This window comes from Montipora foliosa, chromosome 10 (genome assembly GCF_036669935.1).
Source record: "Montipora foliosa isolate CH-2021 chromosome 10, ASM3666993v2, whole genome shotgun sequence".
Classification (NCBI taxonomy): domain Eukaryota; kingdom Metazoa; phylum Cnidaria; class Anthozoa; order Scleractinia; family Acroporidae; genus Montipora; species Montipora foliosa.
The window spans coordinates 35351702-35358877 of NC_090878.1; the positions used below are offsets into that span (position 1 = coordinate 35351702).

Below are 7176 nucleotides of genomic sequence, written 5' to 3' on the forward strand. Positions count from 1 at the left end.
GGCAGTGTGGCCCAGTGGTTAGGGCGCTGGACTTGAGATCCGGAGATCCCGGGTTCAAGACCCGCTCTGACCACTCGTTGAATTTGATCTTGGTAGTCCCTGATTCAACTTCCCAGCTGCACTTGTAAATAGCCAACTGGTTTGCCTCCAGCCGGTTGGGATTGTTAACAGTTGTTGTTGTTGTTCTGTTCCATCGTTTCGTTGTGTTTCATTGGCCCTGAAAAGCCCCTATGGGGAGCGGTCAATTAAGTATGTATTGTATGTATGTATGTATGTATGTATGTATGTATGTATGTATGTATGTATGTATGTATGTATGTATGTATAGCATAATATGTAAGTCTCTGTTTACTAACGAAGTTGAAGTATGGGCCCGTGCCTGCAACAATACATACCTTTCTAAGATTGATAATTTTCGAAACGAGCGTTGAAATATGGGCATACCAATCTTGTTCAGGACAAATAACTGTGAGAAGATCGCAGATACTCGTTGTCTTGTGGGCGATCTAATCGATCATTGCGTCAACGTGGCCATGACTAATACTGAACGTTTCAAACGCTGTTTTGTAAATAGATTTTTTTTTACTTTAATTTAATGATCCCTTTAATCTTACATACATTTACTCGTTTTCTTCTTACTTCGTACATTTTATGAGTGATTGCAGTGTAAACTTACACGTTTGTCTCCAGGTATTTATGGTTTTTAATACCGACGTATTCATTCATTAATTCACTAAAGTTTACGGTGAAATATGGCAGAAGTAAATGGTGCATTATTCCTGTAAGAAATGATGCAATTTTGTCGTCGACTTTGACCCCCTCAGTTTACGTGATGTAGTGGACAAGAAAAATGATCCAATCGTAGATAAGGGCGGAGTAAGGATAGCTCTTTTTAAGGGATTGCGATATGCGTAACTGGCGCTCTTAGCTGTCCCTTGGATTATCAAGAATTTTCCGCCCCGCCCTACGCTTGCTCCGCCCGGTCCCTTCACTTTTCTTTCTTTCATTCTTTCGTTGATGATATAATGGTCATGTTGGTGGCCGAATAACGCTAACATGCCTCAGCAATCTAGTGCGACAAATTGCAAAGTGGACGTCTTTCAATATTTAGCAGTATTTTATATCAAGGCCGGGTATAAGTTTCTCCCACATTCCTGAATGATAGTTGTTGTTCTTCATTTATTTACTTTGTTTGTTTTCTGTTAAACTGTGGATAGTTTAATGGCGTGTTGATTGAAGCAACGCGTTCACCAATCGACCCGAATACGGACATGCTGGTAAGCGTGGCGCATGGAGCTTAGCATTCGCATCTGACCGAGTCCTCAAGGCTTTATTAATCAAAGTAGCGTGTTCTCTCGGCTAATGCCAAACAACCGAACCAGTGTGTTCACTCCGCCAGTTTGTTAAACGCTTTGTCTTATGAACAAGAATTTTAAAGCAATTTTGATAAGCGAAAGTACTTGCTGGTTTTATTTTGTTATCTTAGTGGAGGTTCCCTTTAAAGAGAGTTATGGCTTCTATGGGGTTTCAGTGGCATTTCCGCGCGTTTAAATTTGATTTTTGCAAGTTTTCATCGAGAAATGTACACATATTGTACACTTTGTTTTATTTTTTTATTATTACAACCTTGAATGTTGGAGCTGACGGTGAAAGTTCCCATATATTTTTGCGATGTAAGGCTGAAAACTTGTTACAGCAAAACTTTGAAGGCACATATTACAGCGTCGCAACCGCTAAGACACGCAGGAAGTCAGAGCAAGTCTGTCATGATCAAGCAAATGCTATTCAGGCTGAGCCTCCCATCTGCCATAACATTCAATTCGTTTTCATTCCATGCTAATTTCTGACTGGACTTACAAAAAGCTAACCATAAATGCTGTAACTTAGCACCTTCAGATGCACAACAAAGTTCTTTCTACTCACAGCAGCCTATGATTGCAGCTAAGGATCAAATTCCACCCCAGCCTCGACAATACAACTTCTAGAGTTTACTCGTGTCTATTAGGACTGACTATAACTATTGTACTGGGCCTTCCACGGGGAGTCCTGTGGTGAAGCTAAGATATTTTCAGACTTGAACCCAATTAGCTAAGATATTTTCAGACTTGAACCCAATTATAATTACGTCCTATATAAGAGAATTGGGTTCTTGATCATTTCAAAGTTGTAGGTCATCGATTTCTGCCAAGTACTGACTAATGCTGACAAATTATTTTAAAACCAAGGCACAAACGCTAATTCAGGATTAACCCCCCCCCCCCTTAAACTTACTTTGTTTTGCTCTTATAAGTGCAAACTAACATTTAAATCATAGCTTAGAACCTCTAGATTCTGTAGAGGCATCTCTTGACGGAGCCCCCCACCCCCCCTCCCCCCCTTGTTTTAAGACCGCTCAGGGCAATTACAGTTTTCCCCAGAAGTTGTCCAGTGTTGACTTTCCCGTAATTCTCTCTCTCTCTCTCTCTGTCTGTCTCTCTCTCTCTCTCTGTCTGTCTCTGTCTCTGTCTCTGTCTCTGTCTCTGTCTCTCTCTCTCTCTCTCTCTCTCTCTCTCTCTCTCTCTCTCTCTCTCTCTCTCTCTCTCTCTCTCTCTCTCTCTCTCTCTCTCTTTATATTCATCAATCCGTATTTACTACGCTATTTCTCTGGGACTTAGAAAAAAAAAATCACTTCAAGCACTATGACTTCACAGGAGTGGAAGCTCTAACTGAAAATGAACAATATATTACTTAAAAACAAATATCAGTAGCATATTTATCATGATATTTGGATTAAAACCCAAAGAAGGTAGCAAATACTGAAAGCTTGGCACATCAGTCAAAAATTCCGTAAAATTCCCCATTTAAATCGTATTTCATGGGTCTTCAAGTCAAAGAACATCTCTGCTCAACCCCTCTGGATTACGTTTATTTTTCGTTTCTTTCCATATTAATTTTTCAACCAAAATGTTGCTTGAAGGTATGCATTCGACAGCACTTCAAACCTTAACATTTTTTTGAGATTCCTGGAAAGATTTTGCTCTTTAAATCCCCTAAAAGCAGCGTTATACATATTTTTGCTTTGGGTAACTTCAGCGCTTGTTGAGAGGAACTTTTCCGAGCCATTTGTTTGGTAGCCAATGAAATTTCAGGTAATTTATCTCAAAAAAACGATTACGTAGCAAATACCCGTTTTTGGTCGCAAATACCCAACTTAACTGTATTTTTTTTTCTCGCTAACATAAATAACGTAAATAAAAAACTTGATAGCGAAGATAGAAACAGTTCACAAGATCTGACTTGTTTGAAAGCAACCGGCCTTAACATAGAAAACTGTTTTTAAAGCTTATTTCATCCTTTTAAGGCCGAAAAATGGACAAAAATCGCGTTTTTAGCATTAAAAATTCTTGAAAGCGCTTTCTTCTAATAGTAGGCTGAAAACATGTTAAACAAGATGCTACAAGTAGCCTATACTCGGGCCTGCAAAAGTACAGTGGTGTATCGTTCATTTAGCACTAAAGAAAAGAAAAGAGAGAAGTCTGTCCTTCTTACATCGGCCTTACATTGCGATTCTCATGATGTTCGACTATGTATGTAGTGAATACCCGGACCCAGATTATCTTCATTACAGGTGGTGACAATGACCACTGGACACGAGGTAAAATTTGAGAAAAGCACATTGTTTTTTTACTGATCGATGGTTATTCTTGCTCAGTGTTTGAGAAAGGCAACGCTAATTGAACGGTTTAAGATGAAACGAAATGACTCATCGAAACATCTTTTGCAGAAAAAAATGGAAGAGAAACGAAGGTGACCTGTATAAACATCTTTCAAAGATGACCAAACTTTCGTGCATTGATGCACGTAAAAAACACTTTGTCACGTGCGCAACACGTGAAGATGTGCACTATATCTCAACTCTTGAAAATACTTTCAGAAGTAGACAAGTCCCTTGAGGATGGCCATGCCAAATGAATCCATAGCACGAGAATCAAGTATTTAAAATATACCATTTGTTGTAATTTAAATACTCACAGTAGCATGCACCCAATTGTCAAAATAAATATGTTATTTGCCAGCTGGGAGGCCCGTATAGAGAAAAACTGTGGTCGAGGCCTTGAAATTGCTGCTCGAGGGCAGCATTTTCATGACCGATATCACATTTTTTTGCTATACGGACCGACCCTTTGCTGGTAAAGAATTTTTTTTTCTTCTCTCTCTCTCCCCCATCCTCTCTTAAAATCACTTGTTTTAATTGTTGACTCGCACCGCGCTTGATAGCGAATGCAGTATTGAAGCGGCTTACAAACTGAACATTTCAAAGTGAAATATAATTTATTTGAATTCTATTTCCAAACCTCTTGTTTAATGAAAAATAACCTCTGTACGTAAACGAAGTCGGTGTCAAAAAAATTGTGTTTCGTTTCCGGAATTGTAAGGGCAGGAAACTCTCGAGAAATATAGATAGAAATGTGAACGCAAACTCTCTGAACGGTGAGAAGCCTGTCAAGGAATATTAACCATTGATGTCACTGTTCCTTGGTATCAACATGCCTAATTCGCTTTTAAACACATAACGCAAGGCGCAATGGAACTAGACAACAGACGTATTGGGGTTTTTTGAGGGAAACACTACCTTGCGGCTGGTTAGCCTATGCGACTTCCAGATTGCGTGACAAAGATCTCTCCAGCACTACGAGCTGACGGTAAACAGGAAGTGTTGGATCGGACAAGAGTATTGGCTAGTGAGCAATGTACAAAGGGAACGAGCCAACAAGCTTTGGGGAAGTCGCTGCGCAGACTTAAACCACACCACGCAGGAGCCACCCAATTTTAATGACGGCAAAGCGATATATCCAACCCATCTCCAAAGGGAGAGAGGGAGGGAGGGGGAGAACTTTGACAAATTGCAAACAGCTAGTTGATTTACTACAGAAGACAAACTGCCAAGTGAACCTTGGACGACTAACTGAGGCTTTTATAGCTAGACCCTGTCTATTAAAATAGCCAGTTGTACAGGTTTTACCATGTAGCAGGTAAGCATTACACCGTGCTCTTTAACACTAATGAATGAGGCTTTAACAGATTTGGCCAATGAAGGTGTACGTTATAATCTGAGATATAGGAACAAAGTCTTCATGTCCTCGTTTTATTTACAAGAAACCCGTTGATTGTATGACCTTGAACGGCCGACTACAAAGAACGCGAAGATAACTATCGCGACGTGAATAGCCCTTTTAGTACGGTGACGTAACATTAACGTATTTACTGATAGGGCTGTAAAATCTCATTTAAAGAGAAGAACAGATACTCGTTTATGTGCACAATACATCGAAGCATAAAGTCTACAAATACCTTCAAATACTCCCTACCCCTGTATAACATTTCAAATTCCGTTTTTCGTGAATCTTCTCATGATTACATGTGTTACATACGAACCATGGCAATTACTAGCTTTGCAATCACTGGTGCCTCGTTAATCCAATATATTACTAAGACTTGTTTGCATTACTAATTAACACGAAAAGGGATAACTTGGGAATTTCTAACAATATATCCTTTAATCTAATCCAAAATCATTCAGATATCCAAAACTTCCTATGCATGATCCATTTCCTTTGTTTTTGGGTTTGTCAGCATTATGATTTGCAATATTTCAGGTTTACGTGTTCTCAAGTTTGTTTTTGTATCTTGGAGATGTTTAGATTTCCAATTACAAACTCTGTTTTGATTGGTCACTCTATCTCACTGTGTAAATAGTTCACCCTGAATTCAAAATAACTACGTTCCGTTTCTGAGAAAACAAAACAACAACATTCTTTTACAAATCGTACCGGGTAATCCTGATTTCTGTATTAAATTGGATAGCACAAGTGTTGCTAATATTTTTAAAAATACAAACACAGGTTTTAGTTTAAGGAACATGCTTCGATGTTTCAAACATCATTTTGCATTTACCTGTTCATCCACGCTTTTGGAAAAGTGTTACATACCACGTGCATACATTTAATGGCATACCTGAGGTAGCTCCTATAGTTGTGTTTACGAGCAAGTGATCTCCTTGGCTAGTAATACGATGAAATGTGGATGACCTCGGTACATTGTTAACCAAATACGTTCCAGCAAGTTTCCTTTTTTTTTCTGCTGTTATAAAATAGACGTCTCAGCCTTTTCTCTGTAATTCTGCTCGGTTCTCGGGTACGTCTATGTCAGTGCACACGCAAATCGCAACTAAAGTAAACACACTTGTGCTGATCGAGACCTGTATTTCTCCTTTGGAATCAAGTCTTTATTACCATTGAGAATCAAATAACTGTACAGCCTTTCAAACTACATCACATTTATTTTCTAAAGAGCTGATCGCAGTCTCCACTGATGACATCAAATCTTGTAAAACTAGAACAGAACTATATACACAAGATGGCAGTGAACAACGATCGCTAATATGGCTAGTTGAACAAAGGATAGAAGCAATAATAAACTGAAAAACGCAATAGACAAAAAACTTATCTCTGTAGTCAACGGTACACTGAGCGGGAGGCTGTTTGTTCGCGGTGAAAATGGTACAAGCCTGAGGCCATTTGTTCGCTGTGGTAATGTTTTTAATTTGTCTTCAGAAGATTCCAATATGGCGTCCATTTGTTTGTGGAGTTATTGTCTTTGTCGCTGTCATCTTCAGAGTAGTTCTCAATAAGGTACCCGCAGCTCATTAAAGAATTTGTATTTTGACTTATACCACTTTCAATAGTTGCGTCCATTTCAGTTAAATTCGAGTATATTTTTGTTCCATTCAGTTCGCGGAACGACTTGTTTCAAAGCTGACGCTTGACATCTCTTAGCGTGGGTCTACCGCGAAAAGCCTATGCCTTTCTTTGTATGTGTTTTGAGCGCCCCAAGAAGAAATCGATTAAGCCAACGCAACGTCGATCTTCAGTAATCCGAAACAACGCATCACAGTGTTCTTCATGATCTTGGATTACGTGTTTGCTTTAAATAACCAATGTAAACAGCGCCACTTGGCTTCTATTGTGTATTACCCAATCAAAACACCGCCACGTGCTTTCTATTGTGCATTGCCCAATCAAACACCGCCACGTTATTCTATTCTGCATTTTGCTGCACAGAAAAAAAAAATGAAATCACACGGCTTTTATAACTCGTGCCCCTACGGGCCCGAGTAATAAAACTCCTCCAAATCAT

General features: G+C 39.2%; 1 non-coding gene across 1 annotated transcript; it reads left to right on the forward strand.

The window, feature by feature from the left end:
* On the forward strand, positions 1–73 carry Trnas-uga (transfer RNA serine (anticodon UGA)). The gene has a single exon. It is a non-coding gene; the product is annotated as a tRNA-Ser (tRNA).
* Positions 74–7176: the final 7103 nt, after the last annotated feature.